Below are 21,846 nucleotides of genomic sequence, written 5' to 3'. Positions count from 1 at the left end.
TCTATATACATTGATTGAGTGATGCAAAACTTTCAAATCCAATTGCCTGAAAATGATTTATTTTGTGCATGAAGACCAATTAGGGAATTTTTAGATGTAAATTTGTGACAGAATATGAGAAATTGATGATCCACTCTTATTATTAGGGAAAAATCAGGGACTTTATCACTTTAAAATCATCATATTCATTTCATAGGCATAAGATTTTCATGCATTTTGGGAATGATTTGAAATCCACTAGGTGTGCAGGCTTTAAGAAGGGAAATGGCAGCTATTTACTTGTTATCGCAATGTGACATATGATGTTGGATGATATATTTTGATGATGTACAGTGATTATTGAATGTTTAGTGTCATCTTCATCACTTTGCCAATGCCAAGTAAGGGTGCATCAAAGATTTCATGAAATCCTTCTGAAATTCTAAAGAAACCTGAAAATGTTCAATCAAATTGGACTTAGTTTTTTTCACCCAAATTCCCTTGTGCACATGAGCACAAGCTAATTGGTTTGAAACAGGGAATAAGTGATTGTATTTTCTATATACATTGATTGAGTGATGCAAAACTTACAAATCCAATTGCCTGAAAATGATTTATTTTGTGCATGAAGACCAATTAGGGAATTTTTAGATGTAAATTTGTGACAGAATATGAGAAATTGATGATCCACTCTTATTATTAGGGAAAAATCAGGGACTTTATAACTTTAAAATCATCATATTCATTTCATAGGCATAAGATTTTCATGCATTTTGGGAATGATTTGAAATCCACTAGGTGTGCAGGCTTTAAGAAGGGAAATGGCAGCTATTTACTTGTTATCGCAATGTGACATATGATGTTGGATGATATATTTTGATGATGTACAGTGATTATTGAATGTTTAGTGTCATCTTCATCACTTTGCCAATGCCAAGTAAGGGTGCATCAAAGATTTCATGAAATCCTTCTGAAATTCTAAAGAAACCTGAAAATGTTCAATCAAATTGGACTTAGTTTTTTTCACCCAAATTCCCTTGTGCACATGAGCACAAGCTAATTGGTTTGAAACAGGGAATAAGTGATTGTATTTTCTATATACATTGATTGAGTGATGCAAAACCTACAAATCCAATTGCCTGAAAATGATTTATTTTGTGCATGAAGACCAATTAGGGAATTTTTAGATGTAAATTTGTGACAGAATATGAGAAATTGATGATCCACTCTTATTATTAGGGAAAAATCAGGGACTTTATAACTTTAAAATCATCATATTCATTTCATAGGCATAAGATTTTCATGCATTTTGGGAATGATTTGAAATCCACTAGGTGTGCAGGCTTTAAGAAGGGAAATGGCAGCTATTTACTTGTTATCGCAATGTGACATATGATGTTGGATGATATATTTTGATGATGTACAGTGATTATTGAATGTATAGTGTCATCTTCATCACTTTGCCAATGCCAAGTAAGGGTGCATCAAAGATTTCATGAAATCCTGATGTAATTCTAAAGAAACCTGAAAATGTTCAATCAAATTGGACTTAGTTTTTTTTCACCCAAATTCCCTTGTGCACATGAGCACAAGCTAATTGGTTTGAAACAGGGAATAAGTGATTGTATTTTCTATATACATTGATTGAGTGATGCAAAACCTACAAATCCAATTGCCTGAAAATGATTTATTTTGTGCATGAAGACCAATTAGGGAATTTTTAGATGTAAATTTGTGACAGAATATGAGAAATTGATGATCCACTCTTATTATTAGGGAAAAATCAGGGACTTTATAACTTTAATATCATCATATTCATTTCATAGGCATAAGATTTTCATGCATTTTGGGAATGATTTGAAATCCACTAGGTGTGCAGGCTTTAAGAAGGGAAATGGCAGCTATTTACTTGTTATCGCAATGTGACATGTGATGTTGGATGATATATTTTGATGATGTACAGTGATTATTGAATGTTTAGTGTCATCTTCATCACTTTGCCAATGCCAAGTAAGGGTGCATCAAAGATTTCATGAAATCCCTCTGAAATTCTAAAGAAACCTGAAAATGTTCAATCAAATTGGACTTAGTTTTTTTCACCCAAATTCCCTTGTGCACATGAGCACAAGCTAATTGGTTTGAAACAGGGAATAAGTGATTGTATTTTCTATATACATTGATTGAGTGATGCAAAACCTACAAATTCAATTGCCTGAAAATGATTTATTTTGTGCATGAAGACCAATTAGGGAATTTTTAGATGTAAATTTGTGACAGAATATGAGAAATTGATGATCCACTCTTATTATTAGGGAAAAATCAGGGACTTTATAACTTTAAAATCATCATATTCATTTCATAGGCATAAGATTTTCATGCATTTTGGGAATGATTTGAAATCCACTAGGTGTGCAGGCTTTAAGAAGGGAAATGGCAGCTATTTACTTGTTATCGCAATGTGACATATGATGTTGGATGATATATTTTGATGATGTACAGTGATTATTGAATGTATAGTGTCATCTTCATCACTTTGCCAATGCCAAGTAAGGGTGCATCAAAGATTTCATGAAATCCTGATGTAATTCTAAAGAAACCTGAAAATGTTCAATCAAATTGGACTTAGTTTTTTTCACCCAAATTCCCTTGTGCACATGAGCACAAGCTAATTGGTTTGAAACAGGGAATAAGTGATTGTATTTTCTATATACATTGATTGAGTGATGCAAAACTTACAAATCCAATTGCCTGAAAATGATTTATTTTGTGCATGAAGACCAATTAGGGAATTTTTAGATGTAAATTTGTGACAGAATATGAGAAATTGATGATCCACTCTTATTATTAGGGAAAAATCAGGGACTTTATAACTTTAAAATCATCATATTCATTTCATAGGCATAAGATTTTCATGCATTTTGGGAATGATTTGAAATCCACTAGGTGTGCAGGCTTTAAGAAGGGAAATGGCAGCTATTTACTTGTTATCGCAATGTGACATATGATGTTGGATGATATATTTTGATGATGTACAGTGATTATTGAATGTATAGTGTCATCTTCATCACTTTGCCAATGCCAAGTAAGGGTGCATCAAAGATTTCATGAAATCCTGATGTAATTCTAAAGAAACCTGAAAATGTTCAATCAAATTGGACTTAGTTTTTTTCACCCAAATTCCCTTGTGCACATGAGCACAAGCTAATTGGTTTGAAACAGGGAATAAGTGATTGTATTTTCTATATACATTGATTGAGTGATGCAAAACTTACAAATCCAATTGCCTGAAAATGATTTATTTTGTGCATGAAGACCAATTAGGGAATTTTTAGATGTAAATTTGTGACAGAATATGAGAAATTGATGATCCACTCTTATTATTAGGGAAAAATCAGGGACTTTATAACTTTAATATCATCATATTCATTTCATAGGCATAAGATTTTCATGCATTTTGGGAATGATTTGAAATCCACTAGGTGTGCAGGCTTTAAGAAGGGAAATGGCAGCTATTTACTTGTTATCGCAATGTGACATGTGATGTTGGATGATATATTTTGATGATGTACAGTGATTATTGAATGTTTAGTGTCATCTTCATCACTTTGCCAATGCCAAGTAAGGGTGCATCAAAGATTTCATGAAATCCCTCTGAAATTCTAAAGAAACCTGAAAATGTTCAATCAAATTGGACTTAGTTTTTTTCACCCAAATTCCCTTGTGCACATGAGCACAAGCTAATTGGTTTGAAACAGGGAATAAGTGATTGTATTTTCTATATACATTGATTGAGTGATGCAAAACCTACAAATCCAATTGCCTGAAAATGATTTATTTTGTGCATGAAGACCAATTAGGGAATTTTTAGATGTAAATTTGTGACAGAATATGAGAAATTGATGATCCACTCTTATTATTAGGGAAAAATCAGGGACTTTATAACTTTAAAATCATCATATTCATTTCATAGGCATAAGATTTTCATGCATTTTGGGAATGATTTGAAATCCACTAGGTGTGCAGGCTTTAAGAAGGGAAATGGCAGCTATTTACTTGTTATCGCAATGTGACATATGATGTTGGATGATATATTTTGATGATGTACAGTGATTATTGAATGTATAGTGTCATCTTCATCACTTTGCCAATGCCAAGTAAGGGTGCATCAAAGATTTCATGAAATCCTGATGTAATTCTAAAGAAACCTGAAAATGTTCAATCAAATTGAACTTAGTTTTTTTCACCCAAATTCCCTTGTGCACATGAGCACAAGCTAATTGGTTTGAAACAGGGAATAAGTGATTGTATTTTCTATATACATTGATTGAGTGATGCAAAACCTACAAATCCAATTGCCTGAAAATGATTTATTTTGTGCATGAAGACCAATTAGGGAATTTTTAGATTTAAATTTGTGACAGAATATGAGAAATTGATGATCCACTCTTATTATTAGGGAAAAATCAGGGACTTTATAACTTTAATATCATCATATTCATTTCATAGGCATAAGATTTTCATGCATTTTGGGAATGATTTGAAATCCACTAGGTGTGCAGGCTTTAAGAAGGGAAATGGCAGCTATTTACTTGTTATCGCAATGTGACATATGATGTTGGATGATATAATTTGATGATGTACAGTGATTATTGAATGTATAGTGTCATCTTCATCACTTTGCCAATGCCAAGTAAGGGTGCATCAAAGATTTCATGAAATCCTGATGTAATTCTAAAGAAACCTGAAAATGTTCAATCAAATTGGACTTAGTTTTTTTCACCCAAATTCCCTTGTGCACATGAGCACAAGCTAATTGGTTTGAAACAGGGAATAAGTGATTGTATTTTCTGTATACATTGATTGAGTGATGCAAAACTTACAAATCCAATTGCCTGAAAATGATTTATTTTGTGCATGAAGACCAATTAGGGAATTTTTAGATGTAAATTTGTGACAGAATATGAGAAATTGATGATCCACTCTTATTATTAGGGAAAAATCAGGGACTTTATAACTTTAAAATCATCATATTCATTTCATAGGCATAAGATTTTCATGCATTTTGGGAATGATTTGAAATCCACTAGGTGTGCAGGCTTTAAGAAGGGAAATGGCAGCTATTTACTTGTTATCGCAATGTGACATATGATGTTGGATGATATATTTTGATGATGTACAGTGATTATTGAATGTATAGTGTCATCTTCATCACTTTGCCAATGCCAAGTAAGGGTGCATCAAAGATTTCATGAAATCCTGATGTAATTCTAAAGAAACCTGAAAATGTTCAATCAAATTGGACTTAGTTTTTTTCACCCAAATTCCCTTGTGCACATGAGCACAAGCTAATTGGTTTGAAACAGGGAATAAGTGATTGTATTTTCTATATACATTGATTGAGTGATGCAAAACTTACAAATCCAATTGCCTGAAAATGATTTATTTTGTGCATGAAGACCAATTAGGGAATTTTTAGATGTAAATTTGTGACAGAATATGAGAAATTGATGATCCACTCTTATTATTAGGGAAAAATCAGGGACTTTATAACTTTAATATCATCATATTCATTTCATAGGCATAAGATTTTCATGCATTTTGGGAATGATTTGAAATCCACTAGGTGTGCAGGCTTTAAGAAGGGAAATGGCAGCTATTTACTTGTTATCGCAATGTGACATGTGATGTTGGATGATATATTTTGATGATGTACAGTGATTATTGAATGTTTAGTGTCATCTTCATCACTTTGCCAATGCCAAGTAAGGGTGCATCAAAGATTTCATGAAATCCCTCTGAAATTCTAAAGAAACCTGAAAATGTTCAATCAAATTGGACTTAGTTTTTTTCACCCAAATTCCCTTGTGCACATGAGCACAAGCTAATTGGTTTGAAACAGGGAATAAGTGATTGTATTTTCTATATACATTGATTGAGTGATGCAAAACCTACAAATCCAATTGCCTGAAAATGATTTATTTTGTGCATGAAGACCAATTAGGGAATTTTTAGATGTAAATTTGTGACAGAATATGAGAAATTGATGATCCACTCTTATTATTAGGGAAAAATCAGGGACTTTATAACTTTAAAATCATCATATTCATTTCATAGGCATAAGATTTTCATGCATTTTGGGAATGATTTGAAATCCACTAGGTGTGCAGGCTTTAAGAAGGGAAATGGCAGCTATTTACTTGTTATCGCAATGTGACATGTGATGTTGGATGATATATTTTGATGATGTACAGTGATTATTGAATGTTTAGTGTCATCTTCATCACTTTGCCAATGCCAAGTAAGGGTGCATCAAAGATTTCATGAAATCCCTCTGAAATTCTAAAGAAACCTGAAAATGTTCAATCAAATTGGACTTAGTTTTTTTCACCCAAATTCCCTTGTGCACATGAGCACAAGCTAATTGGTTTGAAACAGGGAATAAGTGATTGTATTTTCTATATACATTGATTGAGTGATGCAAAACCTACAAATCCAATTGCCTGAAAATGATTTATTTTGTGCATGAAGACCAATTAGGGAATTTTTAGATGTAAATTTGTGACAGAATATGAGAAATTGATGATCCACTCTTATTATTAGGGAAAAATCAGGGACTTTATAACTTTAAAATCATCATATTCATTTCATAGGCATAAGATTTTCATGCATTTTGGGAATGATTTGAAATCCACTAGGTGTGCAGGCTTTAAGAAGGGAAATGGCAGCTATTTACTTGTTATCGCAATGTGACATATGATGTTGGATGATATATTTTGATGATGTACAGTGATTATTGAATGTATAGTGTCATCTTCATCACTTTGCCAATGCCAAGTAAGGGTGCATCAAAGATTTCATGAAATCCTGATGTAATTCTAAAGAAACCTGAAAATGTTCAATCAAATTGAACTTAGTTTTTTTCACCCAAATTCCCTTGTGCACATGAGCACAAGCTAATTGGTTTGAAACAGGGAATAAGTGATTGTATTTTCTATATACATTGATTGAGTGATGCAAAACCTACAAATCCAATTGCCTGAAAATGATTTATTTTGTGCATGAAGACCAATTAGGGAATTTTTAGATTTAAATTTGTGACAGAATATGAGAAATTGATGATCCACTCTTATTATTAGGGAAAAATCAGGGACTTTATAACTTTAATATCATCATATTCATTTCATAGGCATAAGATTTTCATGCATTTTGGGAATGATTTGAAATCCACTAGGTGTGCAGGCTTTAAGAAGGGAAATGGCAGCTATTTACTTGTTATCGCAATGTGACATATGATGTTGGATGATATAATTTGATGATGTACAGTGATTATTGAATGTATAGTGTCATCTTCATCACTTTGCCAATGCCAAGTAAGGGTGCATCAAAGATTTCATGAAATCCTGATGTAATTCTAAAGAAACCTGAAAATGTTCAATCAAATTGGACTTAGTTTTTTTCACCCAAATTCCCTTGTGCACATGAGCACAAGCTAATTGGTTTGAAACAGGGAATAAGTGATTGTATTTTCTGTATACATTGATTGAGTGATGCAAAACTTACAAATCCAATTGCCTGAAAATGATTTATTTTGTGCATGAAGACCAATTAGGGAATTTTTAGATGTAAATTTGTGACAGAATATGAGAAATTGATGATCCACTCTTATTATTAGGGAAAAATCAGGGACTTTATAACTTTAAAATCATCATATTCATTTCATAGGCATAAGATTTTCATGCATTTTGGGAATGATTTGAAATCCACTAGGTGTGCAGGCTTTAAGAAGGGAAATGGCAGCTATTTACTTGTTATCGCAATGTGACATATGATGTTGGATGATATATTTTGATGATGTACAGTGATTATTGAATGTTTAGTGTCATCTTCATCACTTTGCCAATGCCAAGTAAGGGTGCATCAAAGATGTCATGAAATCCTTCTGAAATTCTAAAGAAACCTGAAAATGTTCAATCAAATTGGACTTAGTTTTTTTCACCCAAATTCCCTTGTGCACATGAGCACAAGCTAATTGGTTTGAAACAGGGAATAAGTGATTGTATTTTCTGTATACATTGATTGAGTGATGCAAAACTTACAAATCCAATTGCCTGAAAATGATTTATTTTGTGCATGAAGACCAATTAGGGAATTTTTAGATGTAAATTTGTGACAGAATATGAGAAATTGATGATCCACTCTTATTATTAGGGAAAAATCAGGGACTTTATAACTTTAAAATCATCATATTCATTTCATAGGCATAAGATTTTCATGCATTTTGGGAATGATTTGAAATCCACTAGGTGTGCAGGCTTTAAGAAGGGAAATGGCAGCTATTTACTTGTTATCGCAATGTGACATATGATGTTGGATGATATATTTTGATGATGTACAGTGATTATTGAATGTATAGTGTCATCTTCATCACTTTGCCAATGCCAAGTAAGGGTGCATCAAAGATTTCATGAAATCCTGATGTAATTCTAAAGAAACCTGAAAATGTTCAATCAAATTGGACTTAGTTTTTTTCACCCAAATTCCCTTGTGCACATGAGCACAAGCTAATTGGTTTGAAACAGGGAATAAGGGATTGTATTTTCTATATACATTGATTGAGTGATGCAAAACTTACAAATCCAATTGCCTGAAAATGATTTATTTTGTGCATGAAGACCAATTAGGGAATTTTTAGATGTAAATTTGTGACAGAATATGAGAAATTGATGATCCACTCTTATTATTAGGGAAAAATCAGGGACTTTATAACTTTAAAATCATCATATTCATTTCATAGGCATAAGATTTTCATGCATTTTGGGAATGATTTGAAATCCACTAGGTGTGCAGGCTTTAAGAAGGGAAATGGCAGCTATTTACTTGTTATCGCAATGTGACATATGATGTTGGATGATATATTTTGATGATGTACAGTGATTATTGAATGTTTAGTGTCATCTTCATCACTTTGCCAATGCCAAGTAAGGGTGCATCAAAGATTTCATGAAATCCTTCTGAAATTCTAAAGAAACCTGAAAATGTTCAATCAAATTGGACTTAGTTTTTTTCACCCAAATTCCCTTGTGCACATGAGCACAAGCTAATTGGTTTGAAACAGGGAATAAGTGATTGTATTTTCTATATACATTGATTGAGTGATGCAAAACCTACAAATCCAATTGCCTGAAAATGATTTATTTTGTGCATGAAGACCAATTAGGGAATTTTTAGATGTAAATTTGTGACAGAATATGAGAAATTGATGATCCACTCTTATTATTAGGGAAAAATCAGGGACTTTATAACTTTAAAATCATCATATTCATTTCATAGGCATAAGATTTTCATGCATTTTGGGAATGATTTGAAATCCACTAGGTGTGCAGGCTTTAAGAAGGGAAATGGCAGCTATTTACTTGTTATCGCAATGTGACATATGATGTTGGATGATATATTTTGATGATGTACAGTGATTATTGAATGTTTAGTGTCATCTTCATCACTTTGCCAATGCCAAGTAAGGGTGCATCAAAGATTTCATGAAATCCTTCTGAAATTCTAAAGAAACCTGAAAATGTTCAATCAAATTGGACTTAGTTTTTTTCACCCAAATTCCCTTGTGCACATGAGCACAAGCTAATTGGTTTGAAACAGGGAATAAGTGATTGTATTTTCTATATACATTGATTGAGTGATGCAAAACCTACAAATCCAATTGCCTGAAAATGATTTATTTTGTGCATGAAGACCAATTAGGGAATTTTTAGATGTAAATTTGTGACAGAATATGAGAAATTGATGATCCACTCTTATTATTAGGGAAAAATCAGGGACTTTATAACTTTAAAATCATCATATTCATTTCATAGGCATAAGATTTTCATGCATTTTGGGAATGATTTGAAATCCACTAGGTGTGCAGGCTTTAAGAAGGGAAATGGCAGCTATTTACTTGTTATCGCAATGTGACATATGATGTTGGATGATATATTTTGATGATGTACAGTGATTATTGAATGTTTAGTGTCATCTTCATCACTTTGCCAATGCCAAGTAAGGGTGCATCAAAGATTTCATGAAATCCTTCTGAAATTCTAAAGAAACCTGAAAATGTTCAATCAAATTGGACTTAGTTTTTTTCACCCAAATTCCCTTGTGCACATGAGCACAAGCTAATTGGTTTGAAACAGGGAATAAGTGATTGTATTTTCTATATACATTGATTGAGTGATGCAAAACTTACAAATCCAATTGCCTGAAAATGATTTATTTTGTGCATGAAGACCAATTAGGGAATTTTTAGATGTAAATTTGTGACAGAATATGAGAAATTGATGATCCACTCTTATTATTAGGGAAAAATCAGGGACTTTATAACTTTAAAATCATCATATTCATTTCATAGGCATAAGATTTTCATGCATTTTGGGAATGATTTGAAATCCACTAGGTGTGCAGGCTTTAAGAAGGGAAATGGCAGCTATTTACTTGTTATCGCAATGTGACATATGATGTTGGATGATATAATTTGATGATGTACAGTGATTATTGAATGTATAGTGTCATCTTCATCACTTTGCCAATGCCAAGTAAGGGTGCATCAAAGATTTTATGAAATCCTGATGTAATTCTAAAGAAACCTGAAAATGTTCAATCAAATTGGACTTAGTTTTTTTCACCCAAATTCCCTTGTGCACATGAGCACAAGCTAATTGGTTCGAAACAGGGAATAAGTGATTGTATTTTCTATATACATTGATTGAGTGATGCAAAACTTACAAATCCAATTGCCTGAAAATGATTTATTTTGTGCATGAAGACCAATTAGGGAATTTTTAGATGTAAATTTGTGACAGAATATGAGAAATTGATGATCCACTCTTATTATTAGGGAAAAATCAGGGACTTTATAACTTTAAAATCATCATATTCATTTCATAGGCATAAGATTTTCATGCATTTTGGGAATGATTTGAAATCCACTAGGTGTGCAGGCTTTAAGAAGGGAAATGGCAGCTATTTACTTGTTATCGCAATGTGACATATGATGTTGGATGATATATTTTGATGATGTACAGTGATTATTGAATGTTTAGTGTCATCTTCATCACTTTGCCAATGCCAAGTAAGGGTGCATCAAAGATTTCATGAAATCCTTCTGAAATTCTAAAGAAACCTGAAAATGTTCAATCAAATTGGACTTAGTTTTTTTCACCCAAATTCCCTTGTGCACATGAGCACAAGCTAATTGGTTTGAAACAGGGAATAAGTGATTGTATTTTCTATATACATTGATTGAGTGATGCAAAACTTACAAATCCAATTGCCTGAAAATGATTTATTTTGTGCATGAAGACCAATTAGGGAATTTTTAGATGTAAATTTGTGACAGAATATGAGAAATTGATGATCCACTCTTATTATTAGGGAAAAATCAGGGACTTTATAACTTTAAAATCATCATATTCATTTCATAGGCATAAGATTTTCATGCATTTTGGGAATGATTTGAAATCCACTAGGTGTGCAGGCTTTAAGAAGGGAAATGGCAGCTATTTACTTGTTATCGCAATGTGACATGTGATGTTGGATGATATATTTTGATGATGTACAGTGATTATTGAATGTTTAGTGTCATCTTCATCACTTTGCCAATGCCAAGTAAGGGTGCATCAAAGATTTCATGAAATCCTTCTGAAATTCTAAAGAAACCTGAAAATGTTCAATCAAATTGGACTTAGTTTTTTTCACCCAAATTCCCTTGTGCACATGAGCACAAGCTAATTGGTTTGAAACAGGGAATAAGTGATTGTATTTTCTATATACATTGATTGAGTGATGCAAAACCTACAAATCCAATTGCCTGAAAATGATTTATTTTGTGCATGAAGACCAATTAGGGAATTTTTAGATGTAAATTTGTGACAGAATATGAGAAATTGATGATCCACTCTTATTATTAGGGAAAAATCAGGGACTTTATAACTTTAAAATCATCATATTCATTTCATAGGCATAAGATTTTCATGCATTTTGGGAATGATTTGAAATCCACTAGGTGTGCAGGCTTTAAGAAGGGAAATGGCAGCTATTTACTTATTATCGCAATGTGACATGTGATGTTGGATGATATATTTTGATGATGTACAGTGATTATTGAATGTTTAGTGTCATCTTCATCACTTTGCCAATGCCAAGTAAGGGTGCATCAAAGATTTCATGAAATCCTTCTGAAATTCTAAAGAAACCTGAAAATGTTCAATCAAATTGGACTTAGTTTTTTTCACCCAAATTCCCTTGTGCACATGAGCACAAGCTAATTGGTTTGAAACAGGGAATAAGTGATTGTATTTTCTATATACATTGATTGAGTGATGCAAAACCTACAAATCCAATTGCCTGAAAATGATTTATTTTGTGCATGAAGACCAATTAGGGAATTTTTAGATGTAAATTTGTGACAGAATATGAGAAATTGATGATCCACTCTTATTATTAGGGAAAAATCAGGGACTTTATAACTTTAAAATCATCATATTCATTTCATAGGCATAAGATTTTCATGCATTTTGGGAATGATTTGAAATCCACTAGGTGTGCAGGCTTTAAGAAGGGAAATGGCAGCTATTTACTTGTTATCGCAATGTGACATGTGATGTTGGATGATATATTTTGATGATGTACAGTGATTATTGAATGTTTAGTGTCATCTTCATCACTTTGCCAATGCCAAGTAAGGGTGCATCAAAGATTTCATGAAATCCTTCTGAAATTCTAAAGAAACCTGAAAATGTTCAATCAAATTGGACTTAGTTTTTTTCACCCAAATTCCCTTGTGCACATGAGCACAAGCTAATTGGTTTGAAACAGGGAATAAGTGATTGTATTTTCTATATACATTGATTGAGTGATGCAAAACCTACAAATCCAATTGCCTGAAAATGATTTATTTTGTGCATGAAGACCAATTAGGGAATTTTTAGATGTAAATTTGTGACAGAATATGAGAAATTGATGATCCACTCTTATTATTAGGGAAAAATCAGGGACTTTATAACTTTAAAATCATCATATTCATTTCATAGGCATAAGATTTTCATGCATTTTGGGAATGATTTGAAATCCACTAGGTGTGCAGGCTTTAAGAAGGGAAATGGCAGCTATTTACTTGTTATCGCAATGTGACATGTGATGTTGGATGATATATTTTGATGATGTACAGTGATTATTGAATGTATAGTGTCATCTTCATCACTTTGCCAATGCCAAGTAAGGGTGCATCAAAGATTTCATGAAATCCTTCTGAAATTCTAAAGAAACCTGAAAATGTTCAATCAAATTGGACTTAGTTTTTTTCACCCAAATTCCCTTGTGCACATGAGCACAAGCTAATTGGTTTGAAACAGGGAATAAGTGATTGTATTTTCTATATACATTGATTGAGTGATGCAAAACCTACAAATCCAATTGCCTGAAAATGATTTATTTTGTGCATGAAGACCAATTAGGGAATTTTTAGATGTAAATTTGTGACAGAATATGAGAAATTGATGATCCACTCTTATTATTAGGGAAAAATCAGGGACTTTATAACTTTAAAATCATCATATTCATTTCATAGGCATAAGATTTTCATGCATTTTGGGAATGATTTGAAATCCACTAGGTGTGCAGGCTTTAAGAAGGGAAATGGCAGCTATTTACTTGTTATCGCAATGTGACATATGATGTTGGATGATATATTTTGATGATGTACAGTGATTATTGAATGTTTAGTGTCATCTTCATCACTTTGCCAATGCCAAGTAAGGGTGAATCAAAGATTTCATGAAATCCTGATGTAATTCTAAAGAAACCTGAAAATGTTCAATCAAATTGGACTTAGTTTTTTTCACCCAAATTCCCTTGTGCACATGAGCACAAGCTAATTGGTTTGAAACAGGGAATAAGTGATTGTATTTTCTATATACATTGATTGAGTGATGCAAAACTTACAAATCCAATTGCCTGAAAATGATTTATTTTGTGCATGAAGACCAATTAGGGAATTTTTAGATGTAAATTTGTGACAGAATATGAGAAATTGATGATCCACTCTTATTATTAGGGAAAAATCAGGGACTTTATAACTTTAAAATCATCATATTCATTTCATAGGCATAAGATTTTCATGCATTTTGGGAATGATTTGAAATCCACTAGGTGTGCAGGCTTTAAGAAGGGAAATGGCAGCTATTTACTTGTTATCGCAATGTGACATATGATGTTGGATGATATATTTTGATGATGTACAGTGATTATTGAATGTTTAGTGTCATCTTCATCACTTTGCCAATGCCAAGTAAGGGTGCATCAAAGATGTCATGAAATCCTTCTGAAATTCTAAAGAAACCTGAAAATGTTCAATCAAATTGGACTTAGTTTTTTTCACCCAAATTCCCTTGTGCACATGAGCACAAGCTAATTGGTTTGAGACAGGGAATAAGTGATTGTATTTTCTATATACATTGATTGAGTGATGCAAAACCTACAAATCCAATTGCCTGAAAATGATTTATTTTGTGCATGAAGACCAATTAGGGAATTTTTAGATGTAAATTTGTGACAGAATATGAGAAATTGATGATCCACTCTTATTATTAGGGAAAAATCAGGGACTTTGTAACTTTAAAATCATCATATTCATTTCATAGGCATAAGATTTTCATGCATTTTGGGAATGATTTGAAATCCACTAGGTGTGCAGGCTTTAAGAAGGGAAATGGCAGCTATTTACTTGTTATCGCAATGTGACATATGATGTTGGATGATATATTTTGATGATGTACAGTGATTATTGAATGTATAGTGTCATCTTCATCACTTTGCCAATGCCAAGTAAGGGTGCATCAAAGATTTCATGAAATCCTGATGTAATTCTAAAGAAACCTGAAAATGTTCAATCAAATTGGACTTAGTTTTTTTCACCCAAATTCCCTTGTGCACATGAGCACAAGCTAATTGGTTTGAAACAGGGAATAAGGGATTGTATTTTCTATATACATTGATTGAGTGATGCAAAACTTACAAATCCAATTGCCTGAAAATGATTTATTTTGTGCATGAAGACCAATTAGGGAATTTTTAGATGTAAATTTGTGACAGAATATGAGAAATTGATGATCCACTCTTATTATTAGGGAAAAATCAGGGACTTTATCACTTTAATATCATCATATTCATTTCATAGGCATAAGATTTTCATGCATTTTGGGAATGATTTGAAATCCACTAGGTGTGCAGGCTTTAAGAAGGGAAATGGCAGCTATTTACTTGTTATCGCAATGTGACATATGATGTTGGATGATATATTTTGATGATGTACAGTGATTATTGAATGTTTAGTGTCATCTTCATCACTTTGCCAATGCCAAGTAAGGGTGCATCAAAGATTTCATGAAATCCTTCTGAAATTCTAAAGAAACCTGAAAATGTTCAATCAAATTGGACTTAGTTTTTTTCACCCAAATTCCCTTGTGCACATGAGCACAAGCTAATTGGTTTGAAACAGGGAATAAGTGATTGTATTTTCTATATACATTGATTGAGTGATGCAAAACTTACAAATCCAATTGCCTGAAAATGATTTATTTTGTGCATGAAGACCAATTAGGGAATTTTTAGATGTAAATTTGTGACAGAATATGAGAAATTGATGATCCACTCTTATTATTAGGGAAAAATCAGGGACTTTATAACTTTAAAATCATCATATTCATTTCATAGGCATAAGATTTTCATGCATTTTGGGAATGATTTGAAATCCACTAGGTGTGCAGGCTTTAAGAAGGGAAATGGCAGCTATTTACTTGTTATCGCAATGTGACATATGATGTTGGATGATATATTTTGATGATGTACAGTGATTATTGAATGTATAGTGTCATCTTCATCACTTTGCCAATGCCAAGTAAGGGTGTATCAAAGATTTCATGAAATCCTTCTGAAATTCTAAAGAAACCTGAAAATGTTCAATCAAATTGGACTTAGTTTTTTTCACCCAAATTCCCTTGTGCACATGAGCACAAGCTAATTGGTTTGAAACAGGGAATAAGTGATTGTATTTTCTATATACATTGATTGAGTGATGCAAAACCTACAAATCCAATTGCCTGAAAATGATTTATTTTGTGCATGAAGACCAATTAGGGAATTTTTAGATGTAAATTTGTGACAGAATATGAGAAATTGATGATCCACTCTTATTATTAGGGAAAAATCAGGGACTTTATAACTTTAAAATCATCATATTCATTTCATAGGCATAAGATTTTCATGCATTTTGGGAATGATTTGAAATCCACTAGGTGTGCAGGCTTTAAGAAGGGAAATGGCAGCTATTTACTTGTTATCGCAATGTGACATATGATGTTGGATGATATATTTTGATGATGTACAGTGATTATTGAATGTTTAGTGTCATCTTCATCACTTTGCCAATGCCAAGTAAGGGTGCATCAAAGATTTCATGAAATCCTGATGTAATTCTAAAGAAACCTGAAAATGTTCAATCAAATTGGACTTAGTTTTTTTCACCCAAATTCCCTTGTACACATGAGCACAAGCTAATTGGTTTGAAACAGGGAATAAGTGATTGTATTTTCTATATACATTGATTGAGTGATGCAAAACTTACAAATCCAATTGCCTGAAAATGATTTATTTTGTGCATGAAGACCAATTAGGGAATTTTTAGATGTAAATTTGTGACAGAATATGAGAAATTGATGATCCACTCTTATTATTAGGGAAAAATCAGGGACTTTATAACTTTAAAATCATCATATTCATTTCATAGGCATAAGATTTTCATGCATTTTGGGAATGATTTGAAATCCACTAGGTGTGCAGGCTTTAAGAAGGGAAATGGCAGCTATTTACTTGTTATCGCAATGTGACATATGATGTTGGATGATATATTTTGATGATGTACAGTGATTATTGAATGTTTAGTGTCATCTTCATCACTTTGCCAATGCCAAGTAAGGGTGCATCAAAGATGTCATGAAATCCCTCTGAAATTCTAAAGAAACCTGAAAATGTTCAATCAAATTGGACTTAGTTTTTTTCACCCAAATTCCCTTGTGCACATGAGCACAAGCTAATTGGTTTGAAACAGGGAATAAGTGATTGTATTTTCTGTATACATTGATTGAGTGATGCAAAACCTACAAATCCAATTGCCTGAAAATGATTTATTTTGTGCATGAAGACCAATTAGGGAATTTTTAGATGTAAATTTGTGACAGAATATGAGAAATTGATGATCCACTCTTATTATTAGGGAAAAATCAGGGACTTTATAACTTTAAAATCATCATATTCATTTCATAGGCATAAGATTTTCATGCATTTTGGGAATGATTTGAAATCCACTAGGTGTGCAGGCTTTAAGAAGGGAAATGGCAGCTATTTACTTGTTATCGCAATGTGACATATGATGTTGGATGATATATTTTGATGATGTACAGTGATTATTGAATGTTTAGTGTCATCTTCATCACTTTGCCAATGCCAAGTAAGGGTGCATCAAAGATTTCATGAAATCCTGATGTAATTCTAAAGAAACCTGAAAATGTTCAATCATATTGGACTTAGTTTTTTTCACCCAAATTCCCTTGTGCACATGAGTACAAGCTAATTGGTTTGAAACAGGGAATAAGTGATTGTATTTTCTATATACATTGATTGAGTGATGCAAAACTTACAAATCCAATTGCCTGAAAATGATTTATTTTGTGCATGAAGACCAATTAGGGAATTTTTAGATGTAAATTTGTGACAGAATATGAGAAATTGATGATCCACTCTTATTATTAGGGAAAAATCAGGGACTTTATAACTTTAAAATCATCATATTCATTTCATAGGCATAAGATTTTCATGCATTTTGGGAATGATTTGAAATCCACTAGGTGTGCAGGCTTTAAGAAGGGAAATGGCAGCTATTTACTTGTTATCGCAATGTGACATATGATGTTGGATGATATATTTTGATGATGTACAGTGATTTTTAGATGTAAATTTGTGACAGAATATGAGAATTTGATGATCCACTCTTATTATTAGGGAAAAATCAGGGACTTTATTACTTCAAAATCATCATATTCATTCCATAGCTATAAGATTTTCATGCATTTTGGGAATGATTTGAAATCCACTTGGTGTGCATGCTTTAAATAGGGAAATGGCAGCTTATTTTATGATGTACATTGATTATTGAATGATTCTATAAATTAATTATAATAAATATTCATGTCTAGATATGAAATGTTAGAAGTACTAAAGATTTACTAAATCGATTCACTCTGCTTGTTTGTAATTGTATATTATATAATATGTTAATGCCCCTTAGCTCCCTGATATCGTAATAAATGCTATTCTATTCACATTAAGATATATATTTCTTCTTTTTGGAGCCCCCCCCCCTTCCCGAAAAGAAGAATTAGGCAAAACTTTGCTAGCTAACGTGCGGTTTCGTCGTATTTCAGAATTTCTGCACAAGTTGTAAATTGATACAGTAATTCCGCATTCCTACGCAGAAAACTTTGTTAAAAAGCAGGGCAATGTAGGTCAAAAAACCTGTTTTTCCCGACGTAGCAAAGTCTGGAATTCAGAAGTGTAAACGAGAGGCTCACTGGGGGTCTTGATGTGTCAACGTATGTAAGTTCTTTTGAGAAAAATGTGTGGGGCACAGTTCAGTGCTCAGTTGGAAGGAATTCTAATAAATAAATAGTATAAAATACAAGGTGATTTTTTTTTTTAAATAATTTAGTTTCCAAATATAAACTATAAATCATAGCATATTTTATAGATTTTATAGAATAGGGAATCCGTGTACTTTATTATCTGTGTTGTTTACCTTTATTTTCATTCTTTGAAATGTAGTGCATCCAGACATATAGCCAGTTATTCCATTTTTTGTTGGTATAATTATGCTTCAAATTATGTAAGAAAAGTCCCCCTCCCCTTAGAAATAATAAAAGACGAAATTATTGTTCATGTCTATAAATGTATGAGACCAAAATTTTCTCAAACCAAATAAATTGCAAATCAAAGATTATCGATCCTCTGAACCGTACAATCATTTAAAAGAAAAATAAACTTAAAAATCTATTCCATTTTAGAGTTTTTAATAGTGACCTTTTCTGTTTATTAATTGCTTGTCGAGTATTTTTATCTCCCCCATTGTATTCTCTTTAGAGAAGTAGATAGTCAATAGCTTGCCTTCCATACTTCTCTAAAAGAGAAAATCTGATAAAAGATGCCACTTGTAGAAAGCTTAAAACTAGCCATTCTTCCTTTCATTATTAGCATATTTCTGATACTGTAGATAGCAAATACATGTATGATACAGTGCGTAATAAGGTTGTTTGTCATCAATACTATTGAATTATCATTTTTCTTGCAAATCATATTGACATCAGTACCCCGTCCCCCTTCTTTTAAAATCAACTTTGTACAAGTTGTAATCGATAGACAAGGACGCTGCGTTCCTATGCAGACGACCATGCTGATTTAGAAAGCGTGATATTAACCAGGGTAATGCTCATGGTACATGTATGTAGGTCAAAAATCTTGCCCCCTCAGCTAGAACTAAACATGTTTAAGAAAGTTTGCATCCATGCATATTCACGTGCAGTGGTGGATCAAGAGCTAGGTGTTACGGTTGTGTTTACGAGAGAGAGAGAGAGAGAGAGAGAGTTGTGCATAACTCCTATTGATCCCGATTAAACCTGGAATAGAAATACAAGTTGCTTTTTTTTCAAAACTTTTTCCACATCGACAAAGTTCAAATAACATAAAATATGTGTGCCTTCATAATAAATCGGGTTGTAAGAGAAACAATTTCGGATTTTTTTTTTCATTTATTGCAAAAATTTATTTGATAAATCCATGTGTAAATTGAATAGCTATTATTTTTTAAAGTTAATTTGGTTAACTACTCATAAAGAAATGAAACAATTACAATCCTAAAATGTTAATGCCCATTAGGTCCCTGATTTATTCTTTTTGAGAAAATATACAACAGTATTACATTCTCTAATGAACAATCTTTTATCATTCAAAAATTTGTTCATTATAGATGTGCATCTGATGCTATGGGGGAACGATTCCTTCTCTGGTGCATAAAATGCTTTAAAGATTATTAACAAGCTTTTCTAAATGAATATGGACATTTTTCTAAAAATCCTAGTTTTAAGAAGAATCATATATTGTACATTAGGGATTTATATTAATTTTTGACACAACTAATTTTTTCCCAATAGACTATATAAATCAAATTATATATTATGAAAATTTTACAAAATGTTGCATTAAGAGAAGGTTTTCAAAGTTGTGTCTAACATTTGACTTTTTTTTTCAATAAAATATGTCCCAATGTGGAAGAAATTACCTGTAATAAATGCGTGCAAATGTAAGTATGCAATCACGGCCCCGTATATTTAGACGCAAAGTAACATACTTGTCACTAAAATCGAATAATAAGTTAAGCATTTACTATTAGATTATTTTATTCATCGCATGGCCATAGGAACCGGGGGGGGGGGTACGGGGGGATGTGCCCCCCCCCCCATAATTTTGCCGATATAGAATACTATAGAAAACATAGAGCTCTACTATATACTTGTGCCCCCCTCAATAATAACGTCTGATGACCTTTTTTTTTTTTTTTTTTTTTTTCTTTTTGATTGTCAAGAAATTTTGGTAGTTGATAGTGAACCCCCAACTGAAAATGTACATGTATGGTTGTGCCCCCTCAAAGTGAAATTGCTTCCTACGGGCCTGTATCGAGAAACAAATCTTAAAAACGAATTACTTCTTTTTAGTCTTCGGCTTTCATAAGTCTTTTTTTTTTATTCATTTGTGTTTAACAAAATGATTTATTTAGTAAACTTTTTGTTCATTTAGACATGAATTGAAAAAAAAAAAGACATCTCCCCCCCCCCCCAAAAAAAAAACCCCAAAACAAAACAAAACAAAAACAAACGGTTCGCGCATATTTTTTTTCTGAAAGCCTTCGACCTTTCACAAAAAAGTACGCTGTTCCTTTTTAAGACTCATTTTTCCTCCATTTCAATTAATGATTTAGTAGTATCTTTAAAAACAAATCAAGCGTAAAGATAAAATTAATTGTTTTCTGATATTTCCCCCCTTCCCGCGTTCTTCGTTCTATTCAGCATTTTATGCATGTAAGAATCGGGATCGGAGTTTGAATTTGATACAATGAGGCTGTGCATGTGCATGTGCTTCCATAATGATGGAGGTTCGTCTAAATTGTTCGCGTTTTTCCTATCGTTAGTAAAAGAATTCAAGTGTATTAGATCTATTCATGAATAATGACTTTGTGATGCCTGGTATCGTCTCGGCTGATGGATACATATAGAATCTGCCGTACTACTAGTAGACCTACACTGAGTATGACCTTGGGAATTAGAATTGACTGTCGACTTCGGATGAAGGTAAGCAAGTGCAGATAATGAACAGTCTGGCTTAATTATAACAACAACTTTATTTCAATTTCTGATAAACAGCTGAATGAGCTGGTCAATGTATATTAGGACCTGATCATGGTGAAATATTGACCAGCTTTGTTGACCTAACCAATGGTAAGGCTGAACAAAAAAATATGTCCGATTACTCTTACATGCTGAAATAAAAAAGGGTTGGTTTTGTAGGTTTGATTTTTAATTTTTTTTATTGATTTTTTTTAATACACAAATTCACATGAATTGGTTGAAATACAAAACAGTTTTACCATTGTGTGGTGCTTTTTTGTTTCTAGTACTTTCAATTTTGATTTCAAATGCTTGACTGATTAAGTTGCAT

The 21,846-nt window shown here is 32.4% G+C and overlaps 1 protein-coding gene and 1 long non-coding RNA gene across 5 annotated transcripts in view; one reads left to right on the top strand and one right to left on the bottom strand.

Moving 5' to 3' along the window:
- LOC133175270 (O-methyltransferase MdmC-like) overlaps positions 1 to 21,846 on the bottom strand; it is a 186,866-nt gene that overhangs the window by 44,140 nt on the left and 120,880 nt on the right. The gene's annotated exons all lie outside the window — the stretch shown is intronic.
- Positions 21,249 to 21,846, top strand: part of LOC133175281 (uncharacterized) — a 62,774-nt gene continuing 62,176 nt past the window's right edge. For all 4 annotated transcript variants that reach the window (XR_009719261.1, XR_009719264.1, XR_009719262.1 and 1 more), the window contains exon 1: positions 21,249 to 21,479. This is a non-coding gene — a long non-coding RNA (uncharacterized LOC133175281). The remainder of the gene's footprint in view (positions 21,480 to 21,846) is intronic.

Source organism: Saccostrea echinata, unplaced genomic scaffold (genome assembly GCF_033153115.1).
Source record: "Saccostrea echinata isolate AGI-Se365-2 ecotype Australia unplaced genomic scaffold, CSIRO_AGI_Sech_v1 ptg000002l, whole genome shotgun sequence".
In the NCBI taxonomy this organism is placed as follows: Eukaryota; Metazoa; Mollusca; class Bivalvia; order Ostreida; family Ostreidae; genus Saccostrea; species Saccostrea echinata.
This window is presented reverse-complemented; position numbering and strand designations above follow the sequence as displayed.